Source organism: Chiroxiphia lanceolata, chromosome 4, assembly GCF_009829145.1.
Source record: "Chiroxiphia lanceolata isolate bChiLan1 chromosome 4, bChiLan1.pri, whole genome shotgun sequence".
Lineage (NCBI taxonomy): Eukaryota > Metazoa > Chordata > Aves > Passeriformes > Pipridae > Chiroxiphia > Chiroxiphia lanceolata.
Genome location: NC_045640.1, coordinates 72,572,166 through 72,595,875, shown reverse-complemented (window position 1 = coordinate 72,595,875; position 23,710 = coordinate 72,572,166). Strand labels below are relative to the sequence as shown.

The following is a 23,710-nucleotide window of genomic DNA, read 5'->3' as shown; positions in this document are numbered from 1 at the left end:
ATTTAAGCATAGACAATAGTTTATGAATCTCCTGTTTTGTACAGTTCATGAGAGTGTTGCTATTGTTATTTTTTTCATGTTGCATAGTGGGAAAAGAGGCAGAAGATAACGTATTTGTCTGCTCATATCTTACATATTCTCAAGAGCTCAATAAGAAATAAGAAGTTCCAGAAACACAAATGTAAAATTGTATGCGTTGCTTAGCACGATCTTTCCTACCTAATTTTCTGAATAGCCAATCTGATTGCACCTCCAAGGTGAGGGCTGTTATAGGTTCAGAAATGTTGGATTTTGTTAGTTCAGTTAGATTGTGTTCTATCTGGATACTGAAATGCCTGGTTGAAATTCCGTGGCTTGTGTTATGCAGGAAGGCAGGAGAGCAGGTCTTAGCAGTTCCCTAAGCTCTTGAGAGGCATTTTGAGGATCTGTCAGTCAGATTGGGAATCAGGCTCCCAGAGGATGAGAAGCACACAAACAGTTGTCTTTTTTGATTTTTTTTCCCTTGATGTGTAATTTAGCATCACATGAAAGATCTGTTGCAGAGCATGAATCTTATTCTCCAGGGCAGCTGTGATTGTCTCTCTTCAGTTCTCCCTTCTACGCACTACGGAACCCTTTTGTGTAAGAGGTGAGCTCTTGTAGCTGTCAATGGTTCTTATGAGGGAAGTTAACTTCTACCCAGGGTTGATATTTCATTGAAACACTACCTATGACAAGAGAAGAAAGGGAGCTTGGACTATGCACAAAACCAAACTCCATAAGTCTAATGAAACTTTAAAAAAGTGATGTCTGCCTCATTCTAAGATACGGTTTGAAAAATCACTGTGTAAGTCAAATGAGTCACACCTGGAATTTCAGTTGAGGTTTTCAGGGCAATCTTTATTTAATGTTTTCATATGCTGTGGAGTTGTCATGTGGTAATACGTGAATTTATCATCATATTAGCTATTGTGGTTGTTACACTAACTATTACTTCCCTATCATCCTTTCTCTCCAGTTCCCAAAAGAAATGTCATTATCTAATGGCCTTTTTTCTCCAACTAGGTTGGTGAAGTTCAGTGCTGAGTTCTGCAGGATTGACTTGGAAATGCTTCCTTTTGACCTTGATGCCTGGTTACTTGGAGAGCCCAACGACAGCATGGATTTAAGAATCTGCCTTGGTAAGTACCTTTGACTGTCACTGTTACTAAGATGTTCTAACTTGGATAATTTCATTTGTGTCCCTTTGTAAAAACAGGTTTGTTTTTCAGGCCTTTTGCCCCTTGAGACCTCAGTGATGTGAATGTGAGCAGTACTCTGTGCATTTATGCATGCTCGTGTCCTGGAGCCTAGAAGCACAATTTCCCGTAAACATTTCCAAGTTTGGAACAAAAACAGGTTTTCACATTAAAAGCTCCTTTTTATGTTTGCAAGAAAGCTGTGTGTGAGCTGGATGTGCTTAGGCAAGTGCACTTCATTAGGTAATTCTGCTCTCAGCTGTGTGCTCATGAACCATTCCCCGTTTAACCTCAGAGAAGGATGTGCATGTGTGAAGTCAGTGAGCTCTTGCAGTCCTAAGAGTCATCCTTTTGGAAAGCATTAACAACTACAATAACAGAGATAATATTTTTCAAGCTGCTTCCTGAGGTTAACAGCTAAAGGCCATCTGAGATCCCAGCTCCATTTTCCATTATATCATATTTAAAAGAGTGGTGTGGTATCCAGCCCCCTTGGAGAGATGTGTGCCAGCCACAATAACCACAGCTGTTAAGTTTGTCAGGGAACTTTTTGTCAGCAATGAAATTATCCAAATATTGGGAACGGCATCATATGGGCACCCAGTACAGGTACTCAGTGTAGGTAAGTTTGTAGTCATAACAGCACAATAATAAACCAATAGTAAGGTTGTTATTCCTCCTCCGCTCTTCCACTCCCCACCCCTCAATAAAACAAAACCAAACCAGTCCTCAACTTTTCTTAGGTTTTCTGGTTTTTTCTTATTTTCAGTGATGGCCTGTACCATGACTTGAGTTCAGCAAGAACTGCCTGCTTGTGCTACGTGCCTTCAGGTAGGATTGACTGGCTCAGTTATCCTGCTTTATGTGACTGCTTAAGAGAAGGCTACAGCCAGTCTCATCTGCAAAAAGGAGCTCAAATTCTGTATTTATTGTAGCCCTATATTGACTGCAGGTACGGCTTTGTTTGCAGCCTGGCACTTGGAAGTGCTGTTGCAGTTCCCTGACTTCACATCATCAGTTCTAAGCTTTCATCCTGCCTGGAATAGAAATGTTATCATATCTAATGGGAACTATATTTTAACAGCAAATAACAGAAAGGGAAGACATCCTGGATATCCCTTCCACTGTTTTTCAGACCAGTATTTAGCACACTGAAGGCAGGGGTCATTGTGTGAGCTTCCCTCCAACTCCTGTGTTTAGGCAAGGTAGGCTGGGCTAATGGTTTGTAGCAAATAGCAGTAAGTTTCTAGACTTAAAGGAGGAAAATAACAGGTGGTATGTGTATCACTGGAAATTGTGTCACTGCTGGAGGGTGGCCAGCCAGTCTGCTTTTATTTTTATATGCTGATGGTGCCGTAGACCAATTTACAATGCCAATGATTTGGCTTTTGTCTGTTTAAAAGATGGCTGTAGTCTAAAGAACAACCAGTTCCAGCGACCTTTTAAAACTGCAGGTTATCTTTAGCCTGCTGAAAATAAGTCCACTCTTTGAAAATCCAGAGTTATTGTCTTCACACAGAACACAAAACATAATAGCATAAAAAATCCAACCCCATATTCATCATCTTATTCTGTGGGAGTTATTCTTGAGCATGCAAGACCTCACACATTATTCCTATGGGTGCTTACATCTGACAGTCTCTTTTGTAATATGTCTGGTGTTACAATTCTTCTCTTTTTAATAATGACCTGCTTTTATTCAGAAATAGTTGAGCTACAGCAGCCCCATCTATTTTAGATAACAAAGACTGCTTTTTAAAGCTGAACTGTGTGAATGCTTTTTAAACCCCTCTTTTATAAAGAGAAATCTGATATTCTTAAAAACTTTAGGTTGTACATTTGCTATAACAATCCATTTGCTGCTGATGCATTGGGGGGGTTCTTATATTTTTAATAAATTGTTTTCCAAATAAATAGCAAAATTCCCCATGGACACTAGGGTAGTGCTAAACATCTGGCTTGTCTCTGTAGACTGCACCATGTGGAACCCGAAATATCTGGTTCAGTGCTGTGCCTGTCTCCCAGTTATATTCAAAACATCAGCTTTTCTTGGAGAGCATTTGGTAAAAGCTTCCTTCATTGCTTTAGGCCAATTCCCGTGTGGATATTACTCCTTCAGACCGATGTGAAATTATTCAGATTACAAAAAAGTGAAGTTGTCAACATTTGTTTGCAGAACAAAACGCTGCATTGCAATAACAAGTGTGGAACAAGAAAAATTCCAAATGCATGTGATACATTGTAGTTCTAATTTCCCCCCTACATTTCTAGCTTTAATAGAATATTCTCTGGTGTGGAAGACTAATTGTTTTTTTAATAAGAAAAAGTTTTTATGTTATTGAATTCAATGAACAGTTCTCTCCTACCTAAGCAGACAAATGCCTGTCATGTAAGCACGAAACACAGCCTACGTATAACTAAGATCTTGATTTCTGTCCACATTTCAACAGCTTTTTGTCAATATGATTTGGTAAAGAAAAGTGAGAGAACAGAGTTTCTAATGATAAGGTGGAGCTATTGGGGGGGGGGAGGGAAAGCCCAACAACTACCTTTTTTCTTACATTTGCAAGTTTTTTTTGTTAATATTACAAGGTTAAAGATTTTTCATGGCCACATTCCTCAGACAATCTCCTTTGTGCCTTCAGGATGTTTTTGCCCTACTCCAGGGCTAGAGACCCTTCCGTGTACATCATTCCACCACCTACTAAAATCCAGCTGGATGTACTTCTGGGGTGGGGAGAGCTTCTGAAATCAGCTTTACCATTAATCAAAGACATGATGCTTTTTTTTTTTTTCTCTATCAGATTAATTGCATGAAAAGGCACATGCACTAAATTGCCCCTGACACTGACCTGGTTAACAGGTGCCAGGGATATCTCATTTCATCTGTGGTTAAAGGGAAGCTCGTGTGTCATTTTATAGAAAACATGGATTCTGTAAATTATAAACCCAACAGCAAACATTATCTACAGCAATAGGACCTTTCAAAACCTTCTGAGAGAGACTCGCTGGATTACGAATTTTCTGTAGTTGCATCTTCCCTGGTTCAATCACACAGATTAATGTGATCCATTGCTCTTATCTGCACCGATTTTATTGCATTATATGTATGTCATGAACATGGTTTGTGGTTGAAAAGGGAATTGTACTGCCACAGTATGAGAGTGAAAAAGCATAATTAAGAGACAAGTCATGAACATCCTTTATTATGGTCTAACAGCCATGCTAATAGTCTCGCTTTACATTTATGTGTAAAAGGTACTTCAAGAGGCAATGCCTTATGAAATAAATTGAATTTTGACATTAGGATGCTGTTATAACTTACATAGCCTGTAGATGACTTTAGATGATTGTCTGCTATATAGCTCAACTTCGAGACACAAATAGAACCTTGACTGGAATCTTGACTGGGGTCTAACTTTTAGTACCTGATCAAACAATATTTTTCCACTTAAAGAGCTTTTCACCTTTGTTTGAAGTGAGAGTATTATCATTATATAAATGGAGACAAGAGGTTTTCACCCAGACTATACATGTGCAAAAAAGCCATACATTAAGCTAGAACATCCACTTCCTGAAAATATGGCACAGGAGAAGGGAGAGAACTGGTGTAGGTGTGAACCCCACACCTGCATTTTGGAAAGGCATATTCTGCCTGTCCTTCCATCTATCTGTTCATCACCCAAGGAATCCTGAGAGCTTTTTTGCTCTGCTTCCTGTGCCTATGGAAACAGAAAAACTAATTGAAGATGAACGACTTCTGTGTGAAATTTCCTTCCAGGGGACTAACTGCAAATTGCAGTGGTTATTAATACGAGTGATTCAAGTCTAATCAGGGAAAAGTAAGTAAAAACATTTACTTTGCATCCTACAATCTATGTTGGGGCTGGAAAACAAGAACTCTTTTTCTTTTTTTGGCACTTGTTTTCGTTTTCTTGACTTTGTTGTTTGTTCATAGAAAATAATGGAAAAAGGGAAGCCATCTCAGGAAGGAGAAAAACTCACTTGTCACCTGGGATAAGGAGAATCAAAGGTGAAGTCCAGGGTGAAAAATGGGCAGAGAAAGGCCTCCCATGTTTGAGATAGGTGCATCTACAGGGAATATATGTGATGTGGGCTGTTGCTGTCTTAGGTTTTTAGCTGGGAGTTCCCCTTGTGGGTAGAGCTTTACTCCCGACCCCTCGTGGTTCTGGATGTTCAGTGTCAAATTGGCCAGTGTACTCCATTTCCTGTGCTAATATAGGTCTTCTCTTTGCTTAAATCATGCCTTATGCCAGTGGGAGAAATTGAATACACAAAGTCATCCATATTCCACATCCAAAATGATTTGGGGCAACCGTATTGAGTGCTTTCATTTAAGCAGCAATTTTATTTAACAGATGGAAAATAAAATGAGGGAAGTATAATTTCCACTAAGATTCTGCTGAACTTTGAACACGAATGAAAGGATAAATTGTGATATTCTTATTCTTGCCAGAAGTTATCTTGTTCAACACCATAAGATACTATTTAGTGCACGTGAAGCTTCATGTTCTGATCCAGCACTGATTGACTTGTTCAGTTTGAAAGTCAGATTGAAAAAACCTGTGTGCTGATCCTACCATGAAATACTTCATTACCTTGTAATAGGAAATATATTCACTCTGTTGTTTTCTGTAGAATAGATATATATTTTAAACAGCATTCACCTTTATCTTGTATTTTGCTAATTTTGTGTACTTCTATATTTTCTATACCTTTCTTATTGACTCACCAAGATTAGCAGTGCAGATATTCAGCAAGCTTCCCTTCCAACAGTGTTTTATTTTTATTTAGGAGTTTTTACTTTGTAACCAGTCAGTCTGGGATTCTGATGAGCTGCGTCAAAGGCTCACCACGCCAGATCCTGTCTTCGTGACATTTTTGGAACTGGTGCACTCCAGAAATAATAGTGAGGAGTTAAAAATGCTATCCAAGAAGACTCTGTAACAGGCAGCTACCTAAAGAGACTGCAATCTTCATTAATACAAAAAGTAACAGCATTTATTAAATGTGAGAAAAACTAGAAGGTGACTATACTTTGTATTTGATGCAAGTAATTATGTATATTATTTTGATAGAGCAGCTTTGACAAGCTCCTCAGATGGTTTAAACAGAATCGTTACATGCACATCTGACTCTGTTACTGTTAAGAGGCTCAGTTGATTTATTAGTGCAGTATTGCCTTACACTTGGTTTATTCTTTGGACATGTTTCCGGAGGGTTTAGTTTCACAGTCTCTTGGGCATGGCATTTTGTTGACTAGCCATCATCTAAACTTGGCCAAGAGCAATCAGATGAGCTTTCCGCCCAAGCTCTGTAAGCTACATCTGTTCTCAATAATTGACAACACAGTAATCCTCCCCCAAAACTCCTCCTTGGGGCATGTTGTATCCTCACTTGCCCTGCAAATTCATCAGTTGCTTGGCTCTGCAGATCAGTCACCTGCCTTGTGCACTGTTTCAGCTAAACTTCCAATGCTGTGGACGAGGAGATGTGGTTGGAGAGGAAGAGGTGTCATCACGAAGAACAGGAAAACAAGACTGTGAATATCAGGGAGCATTTGGCAGTACCAAGAGGGTGCAGCTCAGATGACACAAGCCCACAGCAGTCGCCCTGTTTTTCCCATTGAAGTGGAAGCATTTGGATTTCAGCTGGTCACATTTTCTGTGCAGTGTTTGCACCATCGTGGAGTTCACGCCCCTCAAGAGGGCCTTAGATGAAACTGCAGAGATTCAGTCATATTTTCTGGTTTTTACTACCATGAGACTTAACCTAAGTAAGAGAAAAGGAAGTGGGTCACAGGGGAGCAGAAAAGGCCGTGACTCTTGCTGAAAACTGCTCAGCAATAATGAAAACATCCCCAAATTATCAGCACTGTTTCCAGCGCAAATCCAAAACACAGACCCATAGCAGCTACCGGGAAGGAAATGAAGGACCCCAGCCCAAAGCAGCACACTGAGGTGTTTGCATTGTCTCTTTCTACTTTTAATAACGGCTTTTTATGTGACAGTGTGATGGCTGAAAAGCAACCTGATGCAGTGGCTACATAAATTTGGAAAACTCTTCTTGAAATCTCTGGTATAACCCATGTACTATAGTGTGTCCAAATGGATTTAGTGTATCATAACGCTCCTAGAAAAACAAAGGGACAAAGAAGATGGGATTGCTAAGGGAGACATTAGATTTCATTTCACACTGGTAATAGTTTAGAGACGTGTGCTGAGCAAAATGTGATTCAATTCTGCGGCACTTTTCTTTTTTATTGCTGCTAAGTGATTTCAATATCCAGTCTAAAGTGATATTGAGAGTGTTCGATAGAACGGGGATGAAATCAGGGAGCGCTGGAGGCTCAGAGGAGGCCACAAATCTCAGGTTGACTCGACGAAGCCTTTCTGAGCCATCCCTACCTGACCTTAACCCATCTTATTTAACCTGGAGGCTGCTGGTAAGTACCTTGCAATGTAAGATATGGTCTGGTGTTAAAGGGAACTATGTGGCTAGATTGAATTTTGGACATCAATTGATGCTACGTAGTTATGGCTTTGGCCGTGAACTTACCGCTTTCAGAAACATTTATGGCTAAAAGTTTATTGCCCAGCTGTTGCTGCCTGATAGACAAATCATAACTAGGAAATGGTTTAAACCCTGTAACCTTTCAATTTATGGCAGTTGAAAGCAGATGGAGATTGCTACACAAACAGGGAGGAACACCTGTAGTCGATGGTCACAAACATGGTACTTGGGGGCCGCTTCTCAAAGCTAAGGAGCTCCTTTCTGCTTCTGATAAACACGCAGCTAGAAAAGGTGAGTGTTGTTATTTGTTCTACATCTTTTGCATTATTGATGATTGGAGTAATTTCTCAGTTTCTTGAATTTTAACTCAGGTGTTAAAAATGTGCTTTGTGTACAACAGTGTACAGTGTAGGATACTAAATCAGATGATAGTGGTAGGAGCCTGAGGGGCACAGGAGGAGCCATTGAGAATTGGTATTTTGGCTTCTGCAGGTTTTGGGCATAGAACTGAGGAAGTGTGAAATGAGGGCAATGCAGAAAAATACATCAGAGAAAGGCAGTCGCTCAGTAGGTGCCCACATTAGTGAGAGTTTCACAAATCTTTTTGTTTTCAATGTAACAGGGTTACACAGAAAAACAAGTTTATTTTCTGCAAGAAAAGGCTCAGGAGCTACACTGTATTGTCCTCGCTATGCTTTTGGAATCCTTTATATTTCCAGGCATCATCTCATTTTCTCTAACAAAATACTGAGTTGCTGATAAAGTGCCATGAAATTTAAAAAAAAACAAAACAAAAGCAACCAACCTTTGAAAGGATTTTAAATTCATGTCTTGCAGTTAAACAACCTTGGCTTTTTTTCTGGAATGGCTCCTAACTTATGTGTTAGCATGGAATATTTTGTTCAGTTTCTGTGGAGTTCTTTGAGAGCAAACTCCCGCTTTTGGTCTTTAGCTGCATAATATTTTGGTTTAAAACTGGTTGCAGTAAATAACCCCCAAAGCCAGCCGTGGTTTGGTAAAACCTCCCTAGGGCTTTATTTAGTCCATGTGCTGTGTTTCCATTTGAATGCATAAATTGTGCTGTCACTTGACTTGATCTGCAAGGCCCTGCGAGAAGGAAAAGTGAGCTCTCAGCACTTCCTCCATTAAAAATGCCCTCAGCAGCACGGTGTAATTTTGGCTAGACAGCCACTTAGCTTTCAACAAGTTTGCTTTTAAGAACCTTGACTGAGGAGGCAGCTGCGCCCTCGTGTCTGTTCCTGGCGCTCCTGAAAGGCGTGTCAGGGGCTGGCAGGGGAGCAGGGCATTCCCGCTTATCCTGCCTTCCCCACCAAACAGCTCCTGGGCACGGAGGAGCCGGAGCCATTTATATTGGTTTCCCACTAGGCCTTTATGTAACCTGACAGCTCTGGCAGCAGACATGGCTTCTGCACAGTCATCAATGATTGCTTCTAAAGCTTCATTAAAAGTGCAGAGCACACTGACAGTGCTGTGCTCAGATTTGAAGTGGCACGATTTCATTTTTTTCATATGTGAGCAGATACTCTGCTTTGTGCTGAGATACTTTGCATACAGCCTGTGCAATAATTTTTTGGCTTCTATAGCATCCAGGGACCTTATTTTTTACAAAGCAGGATGCATTCGTAAAATGTGTGTTGCTAGTATTATTATTTTTAATTTTCTTTTGGCAACTAAATTTTCTGCTGCATAGAATAATGAAACAAGATGCATTTGCTGGATTCTAGTTTACTTTAAAAAAATCACAATGGCAATTTACATATGTTTCACCCTCACATCCAGATTTTCACTATTTACCATAACTGGATTAGATTCTAGTTATATGCAGAACTGACTGGAAAATAAACTGGCATCCTGATTTGCATTCATTCTGCACCAGTGGTTCCCCTGTCAAATTTGTTCAGTGTGGCAGATTTGTCCAAGAGCTGGGTTTGTGTATTACCTGTTACTGCAGGCAAAAGCCTCAAGTATGTGTTGGCCCAAATCCCTGACGTGTATAAGGAATGACATGTTGCTACCCAGAGAATAGGAATACTGGAATTAAGCTGCACTTAGTGCTCAGTGTAGAAGAGGGTTGGGGGGAAGGTTTGTGCCTGATAGCCACGAGCCCTCATTTACAGAGTGTGAAAATGGCTGCTGAATGCAGGGTGACCTCAGCCTGTGATTTCCAGGTGGCTTCCTTGTAACTATTCCTGCCCTCCAAGGTAGACCGGTCGGGTTTGTGGAATGCTTTGTGACTCCACTGTGCTTTGTGACTCCACTGCCACTTGACCTGGCAGCAAAAGAGCGGGTATGTTAAAATCTTCCCTTCCAATTGAAGGTGTGTGATTTCAGGGATCAAACATTTTAATTTATCTGTCTTTTCATGCTGTTTCCTCCTCATGGATTTTGTTTATAGGCATAGCTTACTATGGACAACAGCACTCAGTGGAAGTTAAGAAACAACCGCTGGTGTGTGCTTATAAAATATGCATTAATATTCAATGTTCTATGCAAAGAAATGGTTGTCTTTCTGGACTTATTTTCCATCCTTATTTTCTGGGTTTCATGTGAAACCTCTCCTCTCAGGCCTAATGCCAGGCTCCCATTCTGAGGTGCCTTTTATTCTTTGCTGACTCCCAAGCAGAACCCGGTTTTCCTCACGTATTACACAACATACTGTTTGGAGAACTTAACTCTTCAGGAGTTAAATATTTGTTTCACCAGCCCTTGTTCACCCTGATATAGAGAAGTTTAACTCACCCTTTACTCTACTGTTCACTGTTACTATCCATGAGCTGTCACAATCAACCCCCATGTTCTTATGGCCAACACTATTACCTCAGCAACAGATTGGTGTTGATATTATTGCAAATTATATTTATAATCATAATTATTCCTCTTTCCATCTAATAGAAATAGGAAAGGACTCAAAGGTAGATTTAGTACATATGTTTCAGCTTGAGCTGGGTAGATTTGTGAAAAGCCAGAACTAATAGAATAGGATATAAAGCTGTGCTAACAAAAATGTCTAGTTCTTGAGAAGTAAGCTAAATATAAAAGTGACCTGATCTGGGCTGACCTGAAGGGGGAGATACAGGAGGTTTTGCTTCCATGCAGATTTATACAAAAGATAACGCAGCAATCAAAATAGTAGCAGCAGAGAAGAGAGGTAGATGTTTAAATGGGATTTGAGTGTCCCTGGTGGCTTCAGAGGAAAGTGAAGCACTTCACTTGCGTTTCAAAATATAAATAAACTTGCTGAGTGTATCACTCCTCCAACTGCTCTTTCTAAAGGCTGCAAGAGGCACGTGGGTGCTGTGCATCACATCTGCTGGCTCGAGCAACAGTGGGGCTGATGCGTCCATATGTCCCTCTATCTGCCAAACAGGGTTTCTCACAGGCTCTGTAGTGCATTTTGGAGGGCTGGAGCCTGTGGGAATTTATAAGTGCTTGAGGTTAATAGTGCAACTAGTGCCATGAGGTGTGCACAGCTCTGTGCTGTGATTCCCAGGGAAGCCTTCACTGGATTTACTAGAAATTCCCTTTACTTTTGCGTTATTCTCTCACTAGAGATGCTTGGTAAGTGACATGGAGATCAAGATAAGAAAAAAAAAGTTCGAGAAGTTCCCAGTATTTACCTCACAAAGTTTGTGATGGGAATGCAAGATAGTATTGACCTACTGCCCTCTAAGGAAAAGGGTTAAAAGCAGGAAATTTGTGAAGTAAACATTGGAAAATGCTTAGAAGAAAGAAGGCAGATGTGCAAAGAGGCTGTTTGGGATGACACAGCACTCTGCTCCATGAATTAACACTCAGCTCTTTCTGACTATCCCACGCTGCCAGTCCAGCACCCTCACTCCTTTCCCCGGTGAAAAGTTTCCAAGACCTCACACCAAGGCCACGGCTCTGCCATGTGTCTGTGGGCACTAACATGCATCACTAGATTGGTTTGTGCTCTTGTCGCATTCCTCAAGAAAATTATGGCTTTGGTGCACTCAGTTATAGATTTAGTATAAACCTGCTTGTATCATCCGCTCAGGCTGCTCTGAGAGACAGGACACAACTCAGGGCTGATGCCAAATAATGATTGATCTCCGTCTCTACAGAGCTTTCACAGGCACTAGGGACAGAGGGACACTCATTAAACTCTAGAGGATGCCCAGGTTTTCACCTGTTCAGATGCATCTATCTTGTTGAGGGGTTGAAAATTATTTAAATTAGTCATTCAGGAAGATCTTTCATCAAGAGGCAAAATAGATCTAGATTTACTTTAAAAGTCAGCTTGTTATGTTTCAATTACTAGGAGCTGCAAATTGTTTGCCTACAGCCCCTGAGCAGTTGCACATCTTTTTAACATGCTGTTTAATTATCATTTGTATAGGAGCTCCTGGCCAGCTCCATGCAGATACAAAAATGGTATTAATTGTGTAGGTAGTGCATAGGCAAAATATGATATAATTAGCAATACGAACATGTTATATTCATAAACATCCAGAAGACTCAGGTGCTGAACAAATTAGTAAAAGGTAAAAAAGCCAACCTGATAAATGGTATGGTAATGATGTTTTGATATTATCTCATGGCCAAGTGACCGCTTTTAGAGAACCTGAAGATCTCCTGAGTTCCTAATTGACAGTGACAGATTGGTACTAATTAGATAATCATGATACCAGTGGAAAATGAATTGATGGGGACACACAAAACTGGTGACATGCAAAAGGGCACCAGGAAGGGCTTCCTTAAGCAGGAGGACGCTTCAGTGAGTTGAAAAAATACCTCTTATTGTTCTCATTTCTGCTCTCTGGGTTTTGGTTTTGTGGCTTTTTAAAGTATATGGTAATTCTTTTATCCTTTTTATGTTTTATTTAATCTCACACTATCAGTGTTCCAGCTGGTTTAAACAGAGAACATTCCTGTGACCTCTGTCAGAGAGAAAGTGTTTTAAATTTTCTAAACCTTTCCTATTATAAAATTTCCCTTTAAATACCTGACATATGCAGATAACCTGTACCCAGATTAGTCTGGTATCAGGGCTTTTTGTTGCTACTGCTTTTATGCAATAAGCTGCGCACAAGCAAAATTTTACTTAGTCATGAAGATCCTCTTAATGTTTCCAGCATAGCAGAATATTGCAAAGAAATAAAACTTTAAAATTACTCATTTCACTAGGTTGTGCCTTCACTTGAGACCAGCTGCTAGCATATAACCTTCCTGGGCCTGTGCCATTGCCAAGAGGTAACTGGTGTATGAATGTACCAAATAAAAGCTGTTGCAAAGGTGTTCTCATGGTCTAGAAGTCTGGTCTAATTTTCTCTGGATGCAGCACAATTTCATATTTCTTTAATTATGTTTCAGTCACATGTATAAAACCAGTCCTTCAGAGTTGAAATGACTGCTGCTTTCGATTCATCACGTAGGGGCACATTTTAATTCTCCAAGAAGGTTAATAGCTTCATGCATTCATTGTTTAAGTAATTCCTTAAATCCTCAATGCTTACATGAGCAACTTTACTGGCTTATACTTTCTTTTATTGAAATATATTACAGGAAATACCTTAGAGCCTACTTCATTAAGTTTCCTTGTAAAATGCTGTATGCCTCAGAAAGAAAGAATACTATTCTGTAATACTTGTTTTTAAAGGGAGACCTCAACTCTTTACTCAAAAAATTGCAGTATCTCTCAACCTCATTAAATACAGCAATAGGTGCTCCTGTTCTAATGCTTCAGCCACTGAAAAAAGATTGCCCTTCCTCAAGGATCAGCGTAAGACCAAGACTACAATAAAGTTAATTAAGAAAATGTTGATTCACCGGTATTTTCCCCTCAGGTTATGATAATGTTACTCATTGCCCGGGTAAAACAAAAATCCTCATACTTTCCAAGAATTAGCTTTTTTTATTATTATTATTTTGAGTATACAAAGGTGGAACTGCAGCATGATAGAGCTGAGATTCAAATGGGACCCCCTGGAGTTGCGTAGCTGCTTGTGAAAAGCTGTGTCATTTGTGGGTTCCTAATGAATACAATTGCTTTCCTTGGTGGTGCTTGGGTTTGATTCTCTTGCTACAGCTGGTTTAGTAAAATTCATTCACTGATGATGCTGGGCAATCTACCTCAGTGAAAATGTATTGATTTCCTGTAAAGTCTGTTTTTGGAAATGTTCTTACACTGTGTTTTTACATACATTTGCTCATAATTTAATTGCTGTACCTTTAAGCTACCACTCGTGCTGACATAGCTTAAAGAGCCATACAAAGCTGTGGAAAGGTTCTTTTGCAGAGAATTGGAGTAAAGAAGGAATTAAGGCTTTTTAAAAGCTGAATTCTTTAAGATTTGTGTCAGCTTGTTGCCTACACACTGTTGACACTTCATCTAAACTAAGTGTTGACTTCATGTTTAAGGGTTTATGCCACTAAATTATTAGGCTCAGTAGGTCAAATGGTGCATATTCAGGAGTTTTAAAGGCATTTTCACAGCTGAAAAAAACACAGAAGAAAGAGAAGCTTAATGTCTGTTTTAAAACTGTTAAACCTGTAGAAATTCCTGAAGCATAAAGTGGAAAGCATTGCTGCTTGCTGCGCTTGGTCTGCACCAAGGGAAACTGTGTGATGGAACATTTCCAATGAGGAAGGGAAGGAAAACAGTCTGAGCAGAGGAGAACACAGCAGTGATGGTTATTGCATGAAAGATGATTAAAGCAATTACTAATGCACTCTGTGCTTAATGGATATCTGACTGTGACTGTCTCCCATTGATTCTCCCAGACAGTGGCAGTCAGAAACACTGTCAAGCACCTCCTTTTTTGTGCAATTTATTTCAATCTCATTATTTACTTCACTTTGTAAAATATGCTTCATATTTTACTGCTCAGAGAAGATGAAGAGGGTAATAAAAAGCTGGGGGTGAACAGCAGTGGTTTCCTCTGCTGAAGAAAGAGCTGTTGGAACTGGATATTGGACAAACCTCCTTAGCAATAAGGGCAGGTAGATAAATTTTTAAAAGGCTGGCAGTGAACACTCCATATCTCTAAATCTTGGAAGCTGGGTCTGGATGCCTTAGCTGAATATATACTCTTCTGTAACCTAAAACTTCTTAGATGTGGTGTAAGAATTACTGCATGATATTTTCTGTTCTCTCTTATATGGAAGATCAAATCTGTGGATCGCACTGATCCCTTTGGGTCTTAAAATCTTCCAGCCTATTGCAAGGAAGATTGCTGCCATTTAACTGCTGTGCTTGGGGTACAGGTCCTGAGAGCTTCACACACCTCTGCTGGTTTGCCTTCAATTCCTGGAAGAAGTTGAGAATGATGTTTAGTTGCTTCCCAACTGTATGGGTTTCATTTAATTAATATTTTTTCATTAAAATTTCTAGGTCTGTAGTTTTTGTTTTAATTATTTGCTATAAGACTTTATTTCAATTCTGCATCCTCTCACCTCACAGGATACCAAACAAGGCCTGTGGACATTCATGCTCAACTCATTCCCAGGGATTAGGATTAAAACCACATGAAATTACTTTGTTTATTTGTATTTTTAATCCGAGCTGGGTACTACCATTAATACTCAGGTTTGTTTATTTTCTTTGTGGGGTTTTTATTTGTTTATTTGTTTGTTTTCTAGTGCCTTTAATACACCACACTTGAGCTATTGTTGAACCCCTTCACAGTTCATCAGTGCAGCACAGCTCCCTGCTGAATTGGGATGAGCTGGCTGAGTCAGCTGACAGAAGGAAGAGAGGAATCGAGTTTGGCAGCAGCACAGACTTACTTTGGCTTAAGGTGAGAATGACCTAACATTTGTCATCTGTTGTTTATTCTGTTGGCCTCTGCTGTATGAGGAGATCTAGTTGTGGATGGCTCCATTGGAGCTTTTATTGTTAGTGCCGCTGTGTATTTATGGATTTGTTTGGCACTTTGTGGAGAAGGTGGAGAGGTTTATACAATGATCCTTGGAGATGTTGTGTCTTCAGCGAGGAGAAGGTTTGCACAGGAGGAAGTGCCTGGGGAGTGCTCACTCTCTGGGCTCAGCATGGACTCTACTCATGGTCGTGGGACCAAATTCAGGTCTCAGGACCAACATCACTTTGCTGGTTTACCAGTCATATAATATGTACCAGGTCATTACAGGCCAGTGAACTACATATACAAGCACCTTGGTGGAACCTTTTTTTTGCAGGTATTTTGTGATAAACTGGTCAGTCTAAAATACCAAACTGACAAGGGGTTGGTTCAGACCATAAGGTAAGAGAGAAACTTCTCTTGAAGAAGCAGCAGGAATTTTTTTGGGTGAAAGCACAAGACAAGATAAATACCATGTTACTTTTAGGGTCAACTGCCTCTGTGGACCCCTGTCAGGAGTGTTTCTAACATTTATGCATCCTGCACAATTTTGGACCAGAGATATTTTTTTTTTTTGCTTTTTTTTGTCCTTAATCTTGCTGTTCAAAATAAACTGTAGCAAAATGGGGCAACACTTTGATTGCTGTAATCATACCTACCACACTTAAACGTTCTGAAGTGTTCTTCATCTCCTAATTTTCAGCTATCGGTAGCGTTTAGGACCCACTTTGCTTCCTCTTGAAATCACAGCTTCTGAGACAGAGCACCATGAGAGGTTGTCAGCAGCCTTTGCAACTCTGAACTCCTGGTTTTCCGCACCTCAGTGATATTTTTTGTCTCTTCCTTTGGGGGAGAAGAGAACAGGAAGCTCTTTTGGATCATGATGACTCCTTGTTCTCTCCTGATTATGCTAAAATTTCAAGGATAACATTAAGAAAAACACCCTAGAAAATTATTGTGTTGATTCCTTTTCTAGTTTAAGGGGCACTAACTACTAATTGCCTTTGTAAAACCTAGCCTAAACTATTTTTTTTTTCTCTTCTCCTTTATTTTATCAACAAATTTAATTAAACTGACCACAAAAGAACCCAGAAATATGAATACCAAAGATATTGGATTTGTTGACAGATATGAATGTGTTAATTAGCCTTCGATTCAGCCACATTAAGAAAATGAAGTCTTTAGTACACATCTCTGTTGTTTTTTATTAAAACTAAGGAATTAGAAAAATAAAAAGTGTCAAAGAATAGATAATAAAGCTTTCAGCATATTGAGACAATATTGGTAAATCTTACTGATATGCTACTTATAAAAAAAAGGAAATATAATGCTGAAATTCTAATGAGAATCTGCACTGTTGACTCTCCTAGCTATGGGAACAAAGCAATTTATACTCTTTTCTGGAGCTATTAAAATTGTTTCTTTTCTGTTGTATGGTTTTGCGCTTATGGTTTTTTTCAAGTTCTGCTCCTGTGGGTCTGCTTTCTCCTTGTTTCTTATTGGAGTGATGAGGATCATTTGAGTCAAACCCATTAACTTTCACATGGTTTTCAATCAAGACCTTTGCAAAATGCCCAATTTCACAATGGCTTTAATGGAAAATATAGATTGCTTCGTATTTGATTTAGACCTCACCCCTCTGCTTGTTTTCTGTTTTTTCCTCTCAGGCTATGCAGCTTTGCATGATTTTACTCAGTGTTTTCTTGGTATAAGCATGTATGTTGGACAATTGCTTTGCTTCTAATTATTTTTGCACTGCACTGAAAGTCATTAATGTTATTTGCAGTGATGTGCTTGCAGTTGGTATCCTGGAAATTAAAACATTCAGTGGGAAATCCCGGCTCTACTGGACTTAAGTTAAAATCCCCATTGAGTGAACATTTTTCCTATCTATCTAGGCACCCAGGTCTAAATATAATTAGATCCTGGTTTGTCTCCACCTCATCTTTAATAGAGATATTAACAATCTTTAATAGAAACAGTAACTGTAGTTGTTATAGCTGATACAAACTGTTAGTTTACTCTTTCCAGGGAAATTCTCTGACATGGGATTCTCTCCTGAGCCAGTCCAGCTGAAGTGGAAGTGACAGCCCTGCCTAGTGATCTTATTTAAGGCATTGGAATGTCCTTTCTCACTGGTGTCAGAGCCAATTTCTGCCGAGGCAGTAAGAGCACCTACAGCCAGGAGAGTTTGATAAGGCCTGGCTTTCCTTAAAAGCATTTCTCAGGGTTGTTACTGTCTTTTACTATTGAGTGCATTCTGAAAATATACTTTTCTGGAGTATCCACACACTGCAATATTTACCTAACTATTAAACTGAGAGTATACAATATATGAGCAAGTGACAGTGTGTTTTTGATGGATAAAGTGGGCTTTTACTGCAGAAGAGGTGATTTCTCTTAAAGGTGTTGTCACTGCCTGAAAGGAAGAATAAACAGAATAAACAGACAGAGAAGTGGCTCTATAGGTATGATTTTTCTTCTGAAGTGATTTTGTTGTTCTTTTGGGCTGCAGGTGGAAGAAAGTGTTCGCTCTTTCCAAGTGACCTAAAAGCATCTGGAAAAGTGAAGGTAATGGACTCCAGACCGAGTTTTTTTCAAAGGCTTTTACTGAATATGACAAATATTTGTGATTGCATCTCTCAAGCCTTATGAAAAAATGGAAACGTTTTAATTTAGGTGATAGTTTTGCTCTCAGAGCTCTATTTCAAAGGAGCCCTAACATAGTATTTGTGTGTAATTTATAAAAGTATGGTTTTCACTCACTAAAGACGTGTCTTTCAGCTTCAACAGGTCTAATACACACCTACACTTCTCAGCCTGCCTATGACCAAACAGAGTTTGCTCATTGCATAGATTCAAAACAAGGGGAACAGCAATTATTGTCTAAATATAAGAGAATTAAAGAATTTAAAAAATAAAATAATAATAAAGGAGAGAGAAAAAAAATCTGATATGGCCCAGGGCTCCTTCTTAGTTTACAGAAGGCTTCTTCCATAGGCTCTTTTTTGTGATGCTTTTCCTTCATTTTGACCTTCTAGATTTTGGCCCGAGAGCATCCTTAGTGCACAGCTGATAAAGTCACGCTCAGAGGAATGGTAGCTGGAGACAGCCTCAGTAGGAAAGCCCTTTTTCACTCACTTCCCAGTTTGTACTGGATGTCTTAAGAACATGATAGGGATTTCTTTTTCTTTTTTTTTCCCCCAGTCATACCACGTTTCAAAAAGGCCAGCTTGGTTTCTTGGGTTTTCATAAATGTGGGTTGTCGGGTTTGTTGTCTTTTTTCATTTCCCCAGTGAAAATCTGATGTCACAAATGCATTCAGAGCGTACACAAACCCTGAGAGAAAAGAGCAGATTTGTTTATTGAAAATCATCACCGTGTTACTTTTTGTGGCAGGGAAAGTGTAAAGGCAGAAAATTATTCAAACCCCATGTGTCCTGACTGCAAAGTGAATTTGTAGGAATCCAGAGCATAATAAGCCAATCGACTCGCTAGACAGTATTTTTAGTCTTTTGCTGGTTTATTTCATTATTTTCATTTAATCCCATTTCCAAGTCTCTCCAGCCTCTCAAAGTGAGCATATGGGCAGTATACAGATATCACAACAATGTCTTAATATCCAGCTGCTATTTGTGTGCAAATGGGGACTGGCTGCATGGCTGGCTGGAGTACCCTAAATGAACCTGCTGCTTCCAGAGAAATATTGCAGAATAATTTTAGTCAATTGCCTTTTAATTGGGATAGTTGCTGATCCCTAACGTAGATTGTTGAGAAGTCACGATAGCAGAGAGAAAGCAGATTGAATTAATGGAAGTATGGAAACTGTTTAGAGGGGAGGAAAAGGAGCTCACACTTTCTTCTCTGCCTTTACAGATAGAGGATTGGGGTCACAAAAACTCCGTGTGGGTTTAGCATCCTTGAAAACGCCAGGAACGGAGTAATTGGATGACTGGTACAGGCTGTGGATGCAGCTCTTTCATCACTGCCCCCAGTGAATGGAATTCTTTCCCTTCTACATTTAAATCTAATACAGACCTTCAGATTTCGCTGTGGATGGTTTCACCTCTGAGCTGAGCAGCAGCCCGAGAGGTAAGGTTTGGATAATTGGAGCAAATCATTCAAAACCCTTTTCAAAGCAGTGCATTATGCATGCACCAGTTTTAAAAATGGACAATTATAAAGACACATCTTTTAAAAAGTGCTTTTGTAGTGAGTAAAACAAAGTGATTTCTTCATGCTCCTGTGCAAAATGGGTGGCTACAAAGCATGTGCATAGATTTCTGGAGATAGAATACAAAGGGGATGATAATAATAACCTTTTTCTGTTACCAGAGAGTCTGTACAAAGATTCCATCAGCATTTTGCACAGCATGATAAAAAATGTGTTAAATCCTCATCATCAATGGAGGTTCAAAGTGAAACAGAATCAAGCAGAATAAGGTGCCCATAAAGAAAAGAAATAGCTAAATGATATTAAGGAAGCCAAGATAACTGAAAAAATTAACAGCACAATAGCTTATAGAATCTGCTTCTGCTAACAAAAGGCAATCTTTAGTGCCCACTATCTCCATTCAGTCTGAAAAAGAAAGGTAGTTACATTCTGGAATGAACAAAATAGGAAAGGCAAGATGCAGTCAGGGACTTATTCTCGACTCCAAACTGCCTTGGGCATCATTCCACATTGAGATGTTGGCAGAGAGAGGAAGTCTCTCTTTTTATTGAGAGGTGAGAGATCAAGTATCTTAACTTCAAAATTTAAATTATCAATGTAAAATCATGCTTTTCCTGTTTTGTTCATCTGTTGCTTCTCCACGGGAATCATATTTTGGAGACTTTTTCCCATGGAGGACTCCTGCTTTGTATTTGTAGTTGAAACCAGAAGAGACAAAAGTGTTTTGGGGGTTGCTTTTTGTTATTTTGCTGTTTACAGCTACATATTTGTCTTCAAAAGCAAAGGTCAGAGGGTTGTATTAATTACAAGTACTTCAAAAACTTGTATTTCAGAGCTCTTCAAGAGCCAGAATAATAAAGAACAGAATCGGAGAAAAGAAGGTTAAGGGAAGATGAGAAAAAATTTAATATACCTTTTTTAGACTTATATCTTATTCTCTTATGTACAAAGAAGCTTTAAATCAAGCAAATTAAACCTTAACATGGTTCACCTTTGAGCACAGGGCATAAGGGAGAGACACCTCCTGAGGTCACTGCACTGCTGCAGCAACCCAGTAAGAGCCAAAGTAATTTTGTTTAAATTCAAAACAGGTTCTGGCAACACATGCCCATCTGCCACCCCTCTGGCTGAGAGTCAGGTCTGCAAAAGTAGTATAAAGATGCAACTCCTTGCTTCTTGTCTGATTTTTTTTTTTTTTTTGCCCCTTCAGGTGCCTCTAAGAGCTTTTCATCTGCCTATATTAAGTTCTCCAACAACACAAGAAAATAGGTAATTAATGCAGGGGGACAGAGAGGCAGGTTAAAAGAAAGAGGGGAAAAGCCAGCAGTTTGTTGTTGGAGAATAGATGGAGATGGATGGAGGCTCTTGTGGAAGGGCCTGGGGAGGGAGGAGGATGTTACTGAGCTCAGGGTTGAAAGTCACTAGTACTGGTTATTTTATCAATATAGTTAGTTAAATATTCTGATGGACCTTCAAATGTTTTTGACAGTTCTGCAGTGTTTGCATCTGCCATGAAAATAATCATGCATTCCTGGGAATTGGTAAATGTGCCAAAAAAGAAGCAGTCTCCTTCATTCATCCTTGTTTTATGCTTATTGTAACTCATGTTACAGCATGATGAATTAATTGTGTCTTACAGTGCTACAGGTTGACTGCATCAAATTGGATGAGTGTAAAATATCTCAGTGCAGTAATTACCGTATGCTTCCAAAAAGGCTTTTCTGCATATGTCATGATGTATGTATGGCCATAAGTAAAGAAGAAAAAAGAATACTAACACATGACTTTTTTAAGGAGAAAAACTTACATGGGAAGCAGCATAACAGTTCTGATGGACAGGGAAAATATGGGACAAAAAATATAGAGTCAGAAGTCAGTGTTGGGAAGTGAGAGAGGCAGAGAGGATGTAGCAAAGGCCTTGCAGATGTTGACTAATGGATGTTGAAAATTGAACCAGGTGTTATCTCCCAGAAGAAAGAAGCAAGTGTAGGTGTAAATATGCAATTTTTGAACTTGAAGCAATTAGAGTTTTAAGTTAAAACTGAATAATATCGCTGTGGAACATTTAGCAGGAATTGGTGTGCATACAAGTTCAGCCTCGCATGGACAGAAAAAGATAGAATAAGAGGAATAAAGAAGACCGTCTTTTTTAAGCATTTGGGTTGCACTTTGTGGTGTTGGAGAATACAAATAAAGAAGGGATTTCAAGGAATCATTATGATTAAATGAATGAAAATAGTATGGTAGGATTCTGATTTGCAGCTTAAATAATATTAAAACTGAAACAAGAAATATGAAACTGTGAAGGCAGGGGAAGTTGTTTGTAGGGGTTTTTTGTTTGGTTTAGAAAGGATACTTTTTTTCCCACAGTTTGGGCCACAGATGGGTCTCATGGGATTTGCTTTCCAACATAAGGGAGATATTCAGGCTTTCAGATTTCATTACCACTTTCTTCATTATTGTGCCTTGAGGAGCTATAAATAACACATGGCTAATTTGTGAATATGGCACATTCCAGGGGATGTGTGTATTTTAATCAGGGCACCTTCTGACATTTGGTAATTGGTTTACAAATTTGTTATATAATTTCATGAGTATTAAGTTGCTAGGAGGAAAAAAAATCTAAATTTACGTGGTCTAAAATCTGCCTTCATTGGACTCCCACAGCAGCTGGTGCTCCTGCTAGGTCTAACTGAGGGCAGGTTTTGAGTCAACAAGTACATAAACTGGCACCATTTCTTTATTTCTTATAGGTTTAGTAAAGTAATTAGTAGCTACATTCTTCATTACATCCTTTTTTTAATTAAAGCTTTTTTATGTGTGTATGCATATATCACTAAACTGCTTTTAAGATGCAGGTAAGTTTTGTCTGGTGAGAACCCGGGTTTTGTGTTGGAAGGTGCATATTTGTAATTGGAGTATTTTTTTTAGGCCTGTTTGTAGGAACAAGTGTCACCAGTGTCCAAATTGCGAGCTTGGATGCTGCCAAAGTCAGTTCTGAGGCTGTTCTGTGTAATACTGTTCTCCTGAAGCCGGGACATCCAGTCCTGGAAATGGGCTGGCTTATGTCTGAAATAATAGACATATGACATGGATTAATACGGAATATTATCGCCCATTTTTTGTATTATTGCAATCAAAAGTACAGACACACTGAAAAGTCATCTCATTTAAAATCTTAATTATTGACAATTAGTTTTCTCTTTTGCACAAAATAAGACATACCTGACTGTGTTTCCAAAGTTTCCTTACTTCTCTGGCTATACTTATTGCCACACAGCATTTAGTGTGTTAATTAATTGCTAACAAATGAATATTTCAGCTATAGACTACAGTGCTGTGCTTGTTCATTTATATTATTACTCATTTGATAAAGGCAATATGTGCCAAACAGCAGGATCCGATGGGAACATCTGCTAGTGAGCAGCCACAGGCAGGAGAGCAGCTCACAGGAAGAAATCCATGCCAGTAATTTACTGAATTTTAATTTTACTTACTCATTTTAGGGCAGGCTGTGGGTCATTCAACCATTTTGTGACAGGCCATGGGGTCGGTCACTGCCATTTTGGGTAAAGGCATGGGAGGGGTGTCTGTCCACCATTTTGGGTAAGGGCATGGGGGGGGTGTCTGTCCACCATTTTGGGTAAGAGCATGGTGGGAGGGGGGCGTCCACCATTTTGGGTAAGGGTGTGGGGTCAGTCCACCATTTTGTGACAGGCTATGGGTCACTCCGCCATTTTGTGACAGCCCATGAGCCCGGTCCACCATTTTGTGTCAGGCCATGAGTCAGTCACCACCATTTTGAGACAGGCCATGGGGGCACTCCACCATTTTGTGATAAGCCATGGGACAGTCTGCCATTTTGGGGCAGTCAGTGAGGTCAGTCCACCATTTTATGACAGGCCATGGAGTCACTCCCCCATTTTGTGACAGCCTGTGGGGTC

The 23,710-nt window shown here is 39.5% G+C and overlaps 2 long non-coding RNA genes across 5 annotated transcripts in view; one reads left to right on the top strand and one right to left on the bottom strand.

The window, feature by feature from the left end:
• The window catches only part of LOC116785352, a 58,929-nt gene that overhangs the window by 3,709 nt on the left and 31,510 nt on the right, over positions 1 to 23,710 (top strand). The window contains exons 2-12 of the long non-coding RNA XR_004356494.1: positions 1,045 to 1,160; positions 1,251 to 1,377; positions 1,987 to 2,169; positions 4,697 to 5,059; positions 5,176 to 5,250; positions 6,702 to 7,683; positions 7,908 to 8,042; positions 15,196 to 15,321; positions 15,421 to 15,532; positions 18,108 to 18,163; positions 19,469 to 19,684. This is a non-coding gene — a long non-coding RNA (uncharacterized LOC116785352). The remainder of the gene's footprint in view (positions 1 to 1,044; positions 1,161 to 1,250; positions 1,378 to 1,986; positions 2,170 to 4,696; positions 5,060 to 5,175; positions 5,251 to 6,701; positions 7,684 to 7,907; positions 8,043 to 15,195; positions 15,322 to 15,420; positions 15,533 to 18,107; positions 18,164 to 19,468; positions 19,685 to 23,710) is intronic.
• On the bottom strand, positions 4,498 to 23,380 carry LOC116785355. Of its 4 annotated transcripts, none has more exons than XR_004356500.1 (4): positions 23,264 to 23,380; positions 18,359 to 18,416; positions 16,252 to 16,502; positions 4,498 to 7,010 (listed from the first exon to the last, which is right to left on the bottom strand). It is a non-coding gene; the product is annotated as an uncharacterized LOC116785355 (long non-coding RNA). The 4 variants fall into 4 exon arrangements; XR_004356498.1 differs by lacking the exon at positions 4,498 to 7,010 and adding an exon at positions 12,185 to 15,042; XR_004356501.1 differs by lacking the exon at positions 4,498 to 7,010 and adding an exon at positions 12,185 to 14,228.